At 34.7% G+C, this 16,030-nt stretch overlaps 1 protein-coding gene across 5 annotated transcripts in view; it reads left to right on the top strand.

The window, feature by feature from the left end:
* LOC106868402 (beta-1,3-galactosyltransferase 1) overlaps positions 1 to 16,030 on the top strand; it is a 266,014-nt gene that overhangs the window by 112,525 nt on the left and 137,459 nt on the right. For 4 of the 5 annotated variants that reach the window (XM_014913635.3, XM_089355242.1, XM_014913636.3 and 1 more), the window contains exon 2: positions 6,615 to 7,491. The gene's annotated coding sequence lies outside the window, so the exon portion shown is untranslated. Of the gene's footprint in view, positions 1 to 4,944; positions 4,964 to 6,614; positions 7,492 to 16,030 lie in introns of those variants that run through there. The other variant, XM_089355241.1, reaches the window with a different exon arrangement.

A 16,030-nucleotide genomic window follows, 5' to 3' on the forward strand; every position in this document is an offset into this window, starting at 1 on the left:
CACAAAAATCATTAATACCGGAAAATGGACCACGGTGCTATATAAACTTTGAATTTACTAGAACATAATTAATGCTACCAGAGTCAAATCCAATTAGAACTAAGTACAAATGTCATTAAACTCAACCAAACATCTTCGAAACCCTGCTTTAAGTACTAGTCCTGGAAATGCTATTATTATTGTATCTTACACATATCAGTGTTGATTACCAGCGATTAGCAATATCTTTGACTATTTATATCTATTTATATATATTAGTTGCATGCATCAATATAAATATTCAAAAGAGCACGAGTTTTGAATCACCAGTTCGAATTTGGGCATTTGTTTACCCTTCCAATATTATTACTATTAAAGATGTTAATGGAATGGCAAAAACAGCTTTGTGCCAGTGATCACTGGACAAATGCCGGACTAAAATTATTAAGTTTGTTTGTTTGTTTATTAACATTCTTAATCGCACGAGGATCGTTAAATAAGTAACAATAATCAAATAGCAACAATCCCTCGATCTCGCTCCCCTTCGACCAATTTTTATTCTGTGGAAAATTTAGAAATCAGATTTGTAGCTTTCCAGTCGGTGAATTGGTAGAGATATTGATGTACAGTTTACAATGCCTACTGGCAATTTGTACGAATATCAGTAAGATGAACTTTTGTTTTCATCTTCACGCAAACGTTAAATATAGTACCGATCAAGAACTAAGTGCACGATACTTTTGTGTTTCCAATAAAGTAGAGTTTTGTGAAAAGAAGAACCAACTACGCACTATTTCGCGAAGATTACATGACAGTTTGAAGTCCTTATCACATACGTCATCAGGGATCGTCCTTTGATCATCATGGTGAATCGATTTATATTATTCTGACCAGTAGAACCTATAAGTATATCGTTCTAAATCCAGGTGCATTAGCACCAAGTCCTAATTTTGTACTCACGTTGCATTAAATGATTGTAACAAATCTCAAATTTTGCAGGCTTGAATGACATTTAAAAAATTATATAGATCGTGTGTAGTGGGGTAGAAAATGGTAATGATAAATGAATATTGAAATTATATATATATTTTGATAATTATATTATGAACAAAGAATGGAAAATATATGAATTTCTACAAAAAGATATATGCAGATCAGTGTGATGAAGGGAATCCTCAATATGATATATGTTATTTGTGTGTGTATATATATATATATATACATCACCGAAGGCCTGGTATCGCGAAAGGCCTGGAATCGCGAAAGGCCTGGTATCGCGAAAGGTCTGGTATCGCGAAAGGCCTGGTATCGCGAAAGGCCTGGTATCGCGAAAGGCCTGGTTAGAGGCCCAACCATACGAGTCCTTTTTCGGGGCTGAGAAAAACTGAAGGGCTGTTGCAATGTGAATCTGAAGGGAAAAAGGTTGAATAAAATCATAATTAACTGATTCTCTTGTATTTTCTTTTACCTAATGCCAGGAGCTTTTCAGTCAAAAAATTATCACGCATGCACGCACACACAAATGCATAGAAGCATACATCCATCCATGTATACATGCATACATACATAGATACATGCATACATACATACATACCTACATAAAAGCACTAGATTTAAAAAACAAACAAACATGTGTTTTGATCAGTTTCTAGAAAAGAAATAGGCCATGTGCTTTCTTAAATTTCTTTTCCATCGTCTCTCATGCGTTATCACTAAATCAACAGGTTTAACGAATAAAATTAGGTGTCAATCGCTGCTTTTTTTTCGGCTCCGACGCTAAACGGAAGTTAGCAAAATATATTGGTTTCAGATTTTGGCAAGAACAGTCATATCAATGAGGAAGCATGATTTTTGTCTGAAGTCTTTCAATATTATTGTTATTATTATTACTATTATTATTATTATTATTATTATTATTATTGTTGTTGTTATTGTTATTGTTGTTGTTGTTGTTGTTGCTGTTGTTGTTTTTGTTGTTGTTGTTGCTGTTATCCCATCGTAACACGGTGTAGGTAAAAATGCACCGGAGTCATTTGTCATCTGTCAAGTCACAAGGACATCAGACATGATACTTTCCTTAAAATGCGCTGTGTTCAATAAGGCTGCGTTTTACAAGACATCAATCTTACATTGGATTTCCAGTTGCCTTAAGAAATTTTGAAGTTTCAATTGGATTGAGCTCAACGCTCCGATCACCACTGGTATCACTTTGACCTTACCACCTCGCATTCCACACAATCTTACTACTTCCACTTTCAGTTCGTTCGGAGTACCTGGTCATTTTTGTGAACCTCTTTACTCACAACATTCATGTCATTAGCTATGGCTACATCAATGATCTGATAGTATTTGTCTCTCTAATTCAATATGACAATGGTGTCCGATTACAGGAACTGTCTGAAAATCATAGTCTCAGAGTATCTTTCCTGCATAGCTTTACTTGGTACATGCTCATATCAATTCTTTGCACCGGAGTGGGTCGCCCATTTTCCGCACTCTTTCCACAGAGCATACATTTCTGGGTGTCAGACGATTTATAGATGTTATACTTTATTGAATTGGTAGCGAGAGCCTGGTCTTGGGGAGCAATGATCAGGCTTTTGGTGGTACGCGTCAAATCACCTCACTCAAACCATGCCTATGATGCCGTATTATCCTTAACGTCTGGTGTATTCTTTTCAGTCTGTCCATGCATTCTCATTTCTCGTAGGTCTTCTTTTCTCTTCTCCTCAACTCTTTGGTTAAACTCTACTTTGCCCACCATTTCATCTGAATTTACACCCATATCTTTCGCCCCATATGGCAGCAGGTCTTCATCACTATTTATCAAACAATCGGCAAGCGTTCCTCATTTCACTCCTTATACAGTGGTCTATACTAATTCGTCCTCTGCCAACATTTTTTCTTTTCATATACAGTCTGTTATTATTATTATTATTATTATTATTATTATTATAATTATTATTATTATTATTATTATTATTATTATTATTATTATTATTATTACTATTCTTCTTCTTCTTCTTCTTCTTCTTCTTCTTCTTCTTCTTCTTCTCCTTCTTCTTCTTCTTCTTCTTCTTCTTCTTATTATTATTATTATTATTATTATTATTATTATATCCTTGACTTTTGCATTGTATTTCTACAAATTAACCCCAAATCTCATCAAGAGATCTCAAGAGAAAGCAAGTTACAAGTTGAAGTTGGTGTTATGCCTAGGTTGTCATGTATTTGGTTTTGCACAAAGTATTGTTGTAGAGAATGTTTAACAAAAAAAAAAAAAAGAAAATTATAAGTTTGTTTTAAAATTTTAGATTATATAGTTTTTTTTTATGTAGGATATGGGCAGTTCCCATGAGCACTACCTTTTGAATTTCTACCATTTTGGGGTTTCCCTGCATCTAAGCTAAATGACAATCTGCACATTTAGCTATCATTCATGGGGTACCTATGACTACAGGTATTGTTATAGTCTTCAGGTTCCACATTTTGACAATTTCTATTTTAAGATCTTTATACTTTTATGTGTGTGTGTGTGTGTGTGTGTGTGTGTGTGTGTGTGTATGTGCGTGCGTGTGCGTGTGTGAGTGTCTATGTTTGTGTGTCTGCGTTTGTCTCCCTGCTTTCACTTGACAACCACTGTTGGTGTGTTTACGTCTCCGTAACGTAGGAGTTCGTCAATAAATAACGATAGAATAAGTACTAGGCTTACAAAGAATAAGTCCGGGGTCGATTTGTTCGACCGAAAGGCGGTGCTCATGCATGGCCGTAATCAAATGACTGAAGCTAATAAAAGATTAAACGAATATGTGTGTGTGTGTGTGTGTTTGAAGGCGCGTGACTTAATGGTTAGTGTATTCGGTTTACAATCGTCAGGTCGTGAATTCAATTCCTGGTGACGCAAGACACTTATTTTCACGTTACTCCAGTCCACTCAGATGGAACAATTGAGTAGTACCTCTATTACAAATGGCCAGCCTTGTCACACTCTTTCTTACGCTGAATCTCCATGAGAACTACGTGAAGGGTACACGTGTCAGTGGAGCGCTCAGGCATTTGCACATTAATTTCATGAGCAAGCTGCTCCGTTGATCGTATCATCTGGGACCATCGTGGTCGTAACCGATGGAATGCTCCATTTATATATATATATATATATACAGAGAGAGAGAGAGAGAGAGACAGAGACAGAGAGAGAGAGAAAGAGATACTTGCATAGCAAGTGACCTGATCTGAGATCGTGTGCTGGAACTAAAACAATTGCAGCGTGGATATATATATATATACATAAATGCATGTATATATACACACGTGTTTGTCGTGGAGTATGAGTGTCAATATGTGCATATCTCCGGTATGAAATATGCCAAAAATTCTGTGGCGACAGCTTTATGACTTTCTGCTGCCTTAAGGATTGCTCATGTTATCTTACTTGACTTGCAAGTTATATACTTAGCTCTCACTGTTTTAATGACGATTCATGGCTGCAACGTGTCTCTGAGTCGTGTACGTTCTCATATCCAGTATTGGCTACAAACTAATTTAGATAAGTGTTTTCAAATTAATATAGTCGTTTGATCTCTCTCCTTTTCGCATGAAAGCATGAAAGCATGAATGCCACTCCTAATTTCTCTATTAATTCGATAGCTGTTTTCAAAATATCACTTATGCAACAAAGTTGTTCAGATTTGTTACGTTCGACGTATCTCACCTGTTTGATACATACTAACAATTTCACCTTATGATAAGACATTATCTATGTAGACATCAATAACATTCTCTGGAGAGACCTGACATAAGTTTTAAATGTTGAACCCAATTTGTATCCTCTTTATACACACAGACACGCGCGCGCGCACACACACACACACACACCCACATACTCTCTTTACTCTTTATTCTTTTAATTGTTTCAGTCATTTGACAGCGGCCATGCTGGATCAACGCCTTTAGTCGAGCAAATCGACCGCAGGACTTATTCTTTGTAAGCCTAGTATTTATTATATCGGTCTCTTTTGCCGAATCGCTAAGTTACGGGGACGTAAACACACCAGCATTGATTGTCAAGTGATGCTGGGGGGACAAACAGATACACAGACATATGCACACACATACAAATACTTATATATACATATATATGACGGGTTCTTTCAGTTTCAGTTTACCAAATCCACTCACAAGGCTTTGGTCGGCCCGAGGGATATATATATATGCACATATATCCTGTAATGTGTATACACATATACATACACATGCAGGTGACCCAATAAAAAAACAGCATAAATTCGACGACTCTGCAAATTGTGTCATAATGACCGAACGGCAATTGAGGCAAACCACAAATAACAAAGATAGATAATCTAAAGATGCAAATATTAATATAGAGAAAAAAAAAAAGACACCAGCCGTATTAGTATGACGATCTTATAGACTACATCGAACACCCAACAAACATAACCACGTAAATAGAAAAGGACACATTATGATTGGATAATTTTAAAAAATTAAAGGGAAGTGAGATAAGAGAAACAATTCAGAATGGTTTGTATATGAATAACAATCATAAATGCAAGAATATCAAATAACATACAGCATGATCTCTTCACACACACACACATGAGCGCACACGCACACGTACGCATAGGCAGACCTACACAGACATATATTCGTAAATATACATACACATTTTTCCCCTCGTACGTTCCCTCTTTTTTGGCTCTTGCTCTCACTTTCTCTCTCTTTCATTATATATATATATATATATATATATATATATATATATATATATATATATATATATATATATATATATATATATATATATATATATATATATATATATATATATATATATATATATATATATATATATATATATATATATATATATATATATATACATATATATATATATATATATATATATATATTTATATATATATATATGTATATATATGTATGCATACATATATATGTTGTGTGTTGTGTGCATGTGTGCATGTTTATATATGTATTCCTATATGTGTGTGTGTGTGTGTGTGTCTTTGTGTTTGTGCTTGATCAGCTCTACTGCTTCACAACCACTGTTTACAATCACGTGACTTAGCGGTTTCCAAAAGTGACCTACAGACCGAAATTGAGTAATAAATTTGATTTGTTCAACCAAACATTTTATGATCGTGTCCCTACATGACGACTCTAAAATGCCTGAAACTAACAAATGCTAACAGATACAACACATGTTCATATTCGTAAAGCAATCCTACACGCATAACGGCATCACGTATTGCATTAAAAACTCTGGTAAAACTCTTATAAATATTAGAAAGAATATAATGTTGTTACATGGGTACATCATCATATTTTGTGAAGTTACACTCCGTATCTTATCGAGCTCAGTAATGAATGGTGCTTTTTCTATGAACACCAGAATGAGTGGAATGAGATATTGTTACGGCGTGATTTGAACTCATAACTTCATGGCTTGAAAATAATATCCACATGGTGTTTTGCTCGATGCTATATCGATTCTTGCAATCCACCATAATGATAGATTTACTGCTGCTAGTATTATTGATGTTACACTTAATGTTCATCATGCATAGCGTTTGTTGTTTCTTTTTTTGTCATTCCAGTTTGCTGCAGCCGACATAGGAAGCATCCAGCATTGCAGATACTGTGGATCTCGTGTTTAATCAGTTAGGAATAAGAACCATTCACCTTGCACTCCTTACGAATGTGTGGAAGTAAATATAAAGGAAAGCGGACGTACGTTGCAAAGGAATATGGAGGAAAGGGACTGAAATCCTTGAAGAACGTTACTAGTATCGAACAGAGAAATATGAACAGCAATCAGAATAAAATATATACCAACACAAAAAGAAAGCTACACACACACACACAAACAAAGAACATGTTCTATGAAAATTGTGCTGGTATAAAATGAATGACCATCCCATTCGTAATGATTACGATGAGAGGAAAGAGAATAATCATGATGAAAACGTTACCACCAACACCAATATCAACATCAACAACAACAACAGCTTTATTGCAAATAGAAAGAGCATCAATTACAGCAAACAAAACATAAAACATAAAAATATAATTTAAATTGAGATACGAATATAGTTATATCTTTTACATTAACAACACCATTACCAATAATAGATATCACAGTAAAAGGCAGAAAAAAAGTTTACATAAAAAAGAGAAACAAAAAAAAAGAAAACAAACAGCTAAACACAATCTGTTGCTAAGTTTGCTGTACAGTGCAGTTATTACCCTTCATTTTACTACTAGAACTACTGTAACTACAGCTAAATCTACTACTACTACTACTACTACTACTACTACTACTACTACTACTACTACTACTGCCGCTACTACTTCATTCAGCACTACTGTAGCTGCTGATGAAAGTGGTGATAAAACCCAGTCATTTTGGAAAGTGTATTTCATCATTTGGACATTGTAAATCTTACGGAGGAGGAGGAGAACAAATAATCAGCTGTAAGTGTTCTACTTCCATTACATTTAATCATTTTTACATTTTATTCATTTTTATTTATCATGTATTTTTCCCTTTACTTTTCGTATTCTTTTTCATTTTCTACTCTTAATTTTTTTCTACTTTTCCTTTGTCTCTTCATTTCTTTCGTTCTGTTTTTCTGTTGGTCTTACGTTATTTTTTATTCTTTCATCACACTTATTTTGTTCTTCTTTTATTACACGTACATGTTGCTACCTGCTTATTTTTCTTTCTCTCTTTCTGAGTTTGTGTCCAGGGGCTATATCAACTTCTTTGAAAACATCGTTGTCTTCACTTTATCCTTTGCTCTTTGAGACGATATCAAATGTATCAGGATAAATGCTTTGGAGTAATTACGTTAGTCTTTTAAGTTCACATCATAAGTTTGCGGCAAAACATCTCTCTTGTTCGTTTCCTTGAATAAAACAATCGTTATTTTCTTTATAAGTGGTTGAAGATTTTTCAATTTTCTTTGGGACTATTCGTTATTGTCGTCATCATCGTCGTCGTTGTCGTCGTCTTCATCGTCATCATCAGCAGTAGCAGCAGTGTCTACCGGATACACAGCCATCAAATATGATGGCAAACATTTTATATATCCCATGCTGTCACTATCGTTCTTAGTTCACGCTCTATCCTGTCAACACTTTATTGCATAATTATGCCCATTATTTGACACCTGTATAGTTATATCTGCAATTTTTAGTTGTTGGTTAAACCAGTTCAGTCATGATCAATCGGAACTAGAATCGACAGAAATATGTTCAGACATTCATATATTAACTACCCTAGTTTTTCTCAAACAGTTGACCAGGCATTTACAATCAAATATATACCACAGATTCTTGGAGTAGACTTTTCTGTCTTTCATAGAAAGTGAAAGTTTCTTTGTTTTTATTGTTATTGTTCAGCCCAAGGTCGAGTTTGCTTCGTCTATGGTATGATAAAAATGTAAATGACATAAGCTTTGGTACCCTTCTATAAAATGTCTCAGTGCGAGATTAGATAGATTTACCTGTCGTATCTGGCAGATTACTCGAACACGCATAGAATTATTTTTCCTATTCTGTGTTTGGAGTGCATAAACAAAGCCGTGTATTTACACTAAGTGATTTTGTCGATGTTTTTGTTAGAATATTTCTTGAAAAATGCATGGATTTTCGGTAAAGGTAAATCTATAGGTGAAGTTTAATTTTTAATGTGTTCATCTGCTCTAAATGCAGTTATGTTAGCATTGCAATGTATACCATTCTATCGTCTTAATTTATTAATTTGGATGCATTGTGAGGACAACAAAGAATGTTTATATATCTCTTCACTTATTACTGGTTCGATTGCTTTAAACATTACTGATTCGTTGACGACATAAAGTAAGCTTGCTAGGCGTTTCCATGTTATTGTCTCCAATAAAGGGGAAAATGATAGATCCATGCCCTTTTGTTATGTTTAACAACTAACAAACTCACTTGCTATGCTGCCCTAGGGAAACATGTATACAATTGATTTGCTGCTAGTGAGAGGACGCATAAACACGACTAGTGACAATCAAAGAACTTTATTAACCCTTTCAAATGCATCATATCAAACTTTGTTTAAATTCTACCCTTAGTTCTTTCAAAGACACGCACACTTAAATCATAAAGTACATAACCATGAAACTAATCTCAGTCCCCTAAAGTTATTGCCCTTGTGCCAAAATCCGAATTCTTCATCACTGCTATTATATTAATACATTTATTGCAAGATTATCAGGTCTGGAAAGGTCGCGTAGATGGCAAAGTGCTGAGTAGAACTTGCTCTCTGTTTCTTTCTCTTGATTCATGTTCGTGTTCAAATCATGACAGACAGCTTCGACACTACATGTTGTCCTTTTGTTAGCTTACAAAAAATATTTGCCATGACCAGTTCAATAGACTACAGCTACTTCAAAACATCGTCTATGTATGATATTACAAATTATATTATACAAAGAAATTTACTCTGAGTCAAGGGGTCACTAGGTGATCGGGATTCAACAAAACCTAAGCAACATATTGGGCAGAAATATCAACAGCAGTAATTTTGACTTAGTATATATGGTATATTAGTGATTGAGCAACAAACCAAGTAGAGGACCAAATCAAGGTGTCTAGAGAACCTAAGTATTTACTAAACCGATTATTATTTATTGAACAATTATCACTAAAGAACATTTTAGAATAAGGGTACGACATTTATTGATTCTAGAATGGATTAAATATAATTAAATGCATTAAGGAATATTTGTATAATACTGCAGCCTCTCTAGTAAATGACAGAACGTTTATAGAAGAATGATTAAAACTCAATTCCAGGATATTTGATTTCTTGCAAATCTGCCACCAACCATACTAATATCTGTGAGTCATTATTACGAGTAGGAAGGATAATGCCATTATGGCTTACAGAAGCATTCACGCAGTACATTCATGCTTAGGTTGAAATGCAGCACTTCAGCGACTACAATCCTAAAGTGTTGTGGATGAGTTCAATATATATAAGGAACAATAGATAAAGGAATTCGAAATGTATGAGAAGATTATACCATAATGTTACCCAAGTCTCAGCACTGTAATACACAGCAGAAAATGCAATAATTCAAATACCGTGTGTGATTGAGAATTGTATTATTGAAGCCTCTTATCATGTCACCCTGAAATTATATCTTGTTGCTTAGCGACATATTTCGTAGTCAACTATTTAATTTTTATCATTGTAGACAAGGGTGAATATTGAAAAAGGCATTGGTTCTGTTTCTAACCTAGAATCTGCTGTTTCAAATTTCAAAGACAAACCTACTACCAGTCTAATCTGTCTAATACACTCTCTCAAACAATTTTACAATGCACATGTCTATTTTCTCTTTTATATTTTCAATTTGGTTCGTGCTGAAAATGTTCAACAGTAGCCAATGTTACTCTAAAAACTCTACCTGTCTGTAACGTGGACGTGACAAGCCTTAAGCAATATAGAGACGAGTGAAGATTTCTTCATTGAAATATATTTATCGCAGTATATCAATAGTTAGATTGATTTGAGTGTTCTCTTATGTCAAATTTATCGGATCCAAAGAAAATTCAAACCAGTCATGGGAAAGGCAGTTGTTTGTTTTATTGCCATGTTTTAATATCTTCCCAACATATTTATAACTTTGTGGTTCGGATTACAGAAATCAGAACGTAAGAAAATCACAAGTTGAAAAATTCTATATTGGTATGTATTGCTTAGTTCAAATAATTACAGAAGAGTAACGAAAGTACATGTTCTTCCGAACTGGTCTTCAATTTGCAGCAAGGTTTATATAATTGGCAGCCATTAGCATGTTAAGCAGATTAAAATTTGAAGAAATTCTCCACCTTAAGATGAAACTATCAAGAATTATTAGCGTTTCGATTAATGAAGCAATCGAATTTATATGATTCGTAGAATCCTCAGCCAAAAGGAAAGCATTTCATCCGCTTTAACAGTATGTGTGTGTGTGTGTGTGTGTGTGTGTGTGTGTGTGTGTGTGTGTGTGTGCGTCTGTGTCTGTGTCTGTGTGTGCGCGCACGCGTGCGTGTTTTGGCAGTTGTATACTAATTCTATACTCTGCTAAAGAGGCTAAAAACTTCATTCACTTGGCCGTAACTTTTTATAGACATCACCTAATTGTCACTGAACAGTATATCTATGTGTGTGTGTGTGTGTGTGTGTGTGTGCTTGTGTGTTTGTTTGTGTGCGTGTTTATTAAGCAAGTGAAAGATAAAGATTAACTGTGTATGTGTGTGGTGGGGTCTGTAGACTTGCACCCACATATTTGCTGTCTGAAGTGTATTTCCTCCTCATAGTTTGTGGGGCCCATGTTCTGATGTTTTAATAATCCCCATCGCCACCAACACCAAGAATAAAACATGAACTACAAAAGTTAAGAATATCTGACTGAAAAACAGAGGAACTTTTAATTTGTATGATCTGCTGTCTATTTCTAATTTTAGCCATGATATATCTTCTAGTGATATTTCTATGCTATTGATGTAAACTTTCATTTCTTATTCGGTGTCTTCACCCAGTCTCTTGTTTTATAGCATACTGAGAAATCAGGACAAATGCAACAAAACTCATGTCACACAAATATTTTCCTAAGCAGTCAAGTGTGTAAGTGCACATGGCTGCGTTTTCTAAAATGAGAAACATGCGACAGTAATATTCCCTGTCAAGATTTATTTAAAACCATTTTCAGTGATCTCGGATGTTTTAAGGAGTTCCATTCCGAGAGTGAAGCTGGGTCTGTACGTCCAGTTGAGAAAACTTAGTAAAACAAGAAAATCAGAAATATTAGTTTGAAATGGCTTGACATGGCCTCCTAAAAATTTAAAGAATAATACATGACTTTCAAGTTCATCCACTGTTGTATATAAATGTAGCATATATTTTCTCTTCTCACGAAGTCCATCCCTCCATTGTGAACGCACAACCTGAAGTGGTTCAAGTTTAGCCGACAGCTCGGCTACGATTACTGTAGTATATAATTTATGCTCCTACTATCACATGGGCATACACACACACACACACACACACACACACACACACACACACACACACACACACACGTACGTACACACACGCACACATACACAAACTTTTATGTATTCTCAATAACAGACAGTTTCCTATACACGATAACTACAATTACAATATGTAATAATAACTCTACCATACTGGACTGGATATGTATATGAAACACTTATAATTTATGCAGTACTTTCGATTGTACGTTGTGTAAAACGATTTCCGATAACGTTCCAGCCCTTAGTGTTCTGGTCCCAATGCTTTCCTTCCATAAAGTACAATTCAAAATGGAGTTGCTAAACGTGATCTTCCCAGAATCGGCTGCACAATGCTGGGAGCTTTCCTGTGATTCTACAACCAACAAGTTACTGTCTAACTGTCCCAAATCTCAGAAAATTTGATAGATATGGATAAGCTGATTTTATAATATATTTATGTAGATAAGATTGACTGCGGAAATGCAAACGTGGAACAATTTATTTGTATGCATACTGTTATTTCTTTCATTGCAAAATTGTGGTTGTTTGTGTGTGTGTCTGTTGGCGTGTGATTACACGCATGTGTGCCTGTAAACAAACACAAATATTTTCATAGTTATATAAATATATACTCTTCTGCTCGTCTCCTCTTACCGAATATTTACCATAACATTTGCCAAAACCGGATATCAAATAAAGCAGTAAGAGACAGTGTTAGACAAAAATGGTTTGTTTTGCCAGACGAGAAACCAAATACTTGACATATGAAACAGCGTGTAAAATGTCAGCCAAGAAGCAATTCTTTTCCATTTAGCAGGAGGGGAAATCATGCACACAAACGCGCGCGCGTGCAGACACATACACACAAATATACATCCACTCAGCCTCTCCCTGTCTCTCTCTTGCGCACATGCACAAGCACAACACAGAAGTGTACAGAAATCCGGAGTAGTGAAACGGAAATCGAAACCATGGTTTCTAAGATGTAGTGTCCTCTAGCAGACCTATAATTGTTTTGTGTTGTTATTGGTGGTGGTATCATTGTTTTATGTATAGACAGCAATGAAACTGCCGTTCCAAAGTTAAACTGGGTGGGAAAATGATATTGGACATAAGCTTTTCTGCCTAAAATAAAGACGTCTACACCTTTGGCTACTCTCTGTCTACCCGTCTAACTATCTCCGTCACTCTTTCTCTGTCAATCTTTCTCTGTCAATCGTTCTCTGTCACTCTTTCTCTTTCTCGTTTTCTCTTTCTCGTTTTCTCTTTCTCTCTCTTTCTCTCTCTCTCTTTTTCTCTCTCTCTCTTTTTTTCTCTCTCTTTTTCTCTCTCCCTCTTTTTCTCTCTCTCTTTCTTTTTCTCTCTCTGGTTATCTGTATATCTGCCTATCTTTTCATCTCTCTATGTATTTAGCCTTCCAACAAATTGTCTATCTCTATGTTTTGTAATATCACGATGTCAAAGTGAGTTTCAAGATATCCGAGACATGCTTGCATATATACAGTGTTATTTAAAAAGAATGAACCGATTTCATTACGCAATTTTTAATAAGGAAAAGCAATAGAAAACTCCAGCTAAGTCACACGTATTTACTCACAATCAATTTTTATATCCTGTCTTACAAGTGCTCAATGCGGCCACCACCTGCAGTACGGGCAACATCAATGCGATAAGTGAATTCCTCCCAGACGCGTTTCAGCATATCACGATTGACTAAGATGATCGGTGTTCTTATGCGATGTTTAAGGTCAACGAGGTTAGTGGGTAGCGGTGGAACATAAACTCGATCTTTTACATATTCCCACAAGAAAAAAAATCATACACATCGAATAACAACAGATATCAACGTAGTGGATCCTGATATGCTGATACGTGTCTGGAAGAAATTATCTTATCGAAATGATATTGCCCTTACAGCAAGTGGTGGCCACATTGAACATTTGTAAGACAGAATACAAAAGTGGATTGCGAGTAAATACTGGTGACTTAGCTGGAGATTTCTATTGAATTTCCTTATCAAAATATTGAGTAATGAAATAGTTTAATTCTATTTGAATATATATATAAAGCGGGGGGGGGGGGGAATTTACGAAAAAGACAACAGACGAAGACAGTGGTGTAAACAACAAATGGATGTATTAGTATAACGATCGGGTGTAGAGAAAGTCTTTGACGTTTCGAGTCTACGCTCTTCAACTGAAAGGAACACAGAAAGAAACAAGGAGAAATATATATATATATATATATATATATATATATATATATATATATATATATATATATACTTCTAACATAAGGATAACATTTTATTAAGGTATTTTATCAGTGGCCAGCATATCAAAAATACATGTGTGTGTATAGACACACGCACATACACACACACACACACACACACATACACACACACACACACACACACACACATACACACACAAACATATATGTATACAAAGGTAAATGTTAGCTAGTTAAGTATAGTAATGTGCCGGATATAAGTTAACACAAGAATTGCTCATGGGAAGACTAACGTTTTTACCATTTTTAAGAAAAAGCACTTCTCGAGCTGTTAGTCATTTTATCATGTTTACATACACATATCCATTTTCCCTTTTTTTTCCGTTCGGTCTTCCACATGTATCTAGAATCTGAAACATGAATATAATACAGCATGTTTACTATAGAAACTTTAATTCGAAAACATTCAGTCGTATCGTTTTACGATCTAAACTAAATTTCTAGTAATAAGCGTTTATGGAATAGAACTTTCATTTTACTGCGGAGTGTCGGGAAGATAAAGTTAATGTAAATTAGTGTTTCCAAGATCTTAGGTTTATAAATAGGACTACGTTCTTAATGAATTTATTACACTCACTAAAGTAATCATCAGCAATTCTACAGTAATACTGCTGTTTACTGTAGTAAATAATTCAGTTACTTAGCACTTAGTAGCAACGTTAAGGAATGGGTTGTTGAGGGCTGGTTGTTTGAGGGTAAACAATGATAATATATAATAAGCTAACCATGTAATTAGTATCCAAAACAAAATCACAAATGACAGGAACAATAATTATAATTCTCAATATATTTTAACGAGATGCGAATACACGCTGGGAGAAAGCACGAAAATTTTATGTAGATAATTCAATTCTGGATAGTGCATTCTATCAGAATGCCCAATGCAAGGTAAAACACTTCTATGCTGTACATATACGGTGATTTAAAAATTGTCATACATAAGAACAAATTACTTTTATTATAAGAAACAGTTTTTTTCCTTTAACTGTTTCTTATAAAAAAATAATTTTTTTCCTATATATGGTGACTTTTGAATCACCCTGTAGATATGATGGTATGGCAGTATAAAACATTAATAAAATAGCGGTATTTTTCTCTGGAATAAGGTTCTATAATGTCATTCCCTTTTATGCAGTACTGAACGAAAGAAAAATTAGTAACTCTATTTATTTACTCATAGATAATGACTTCTAATTAGTGCCGATATGTTATATCATTTTGTTCGAGAATACTTTAATCTGCTTTTTCGAACACCTTATAAGTGCTTAGAATAGGGACCATATATGTTGTAAATCTTAGGGTTAAAGTGAATATTATCTGAATAATATATTATGTTTTCTGTACCATGAAATGACAGTTCGATAGCAAATTCTTCAAGCTCTATGAAATAAGAGCTAAATAAAATCTTCTTCACACCCAATAAAACTACACCTAGATAACGGTTTTTCAAGCGTTCACGAATCAAAGTTAGATAACGGCTTCAAAAACTCATTGAAAAACTAAGCTAGATGGATAACAATTTCTCGAGCCCTTGGAAAACACAGTTAGACAAAGACTTATCCAAAACTATGGCTACTCAGCGCGACGACGGTTTCTTGAAGCCCTATAAAACACGTCCTAAATGACAACACTTTGAGTCGTCATTTAGGATGTGTTTTAGAGGGCTTCAAGAAACCACTTC

This window comes from Octopus bimaculoides, chromosome 7, assembly GCF_046866305.1.
Source record: "Octopus bimaculoides isolate indiv1 chromosome 7, ASM4686630v1, whole genome shotgun sequence".
Lineage (NCBI taxonomy): Eukaryota > Metazoa > Mollusca > Cephalopoda > Octopoda > Octopodidae > Octopus > Octopus bimaculoides.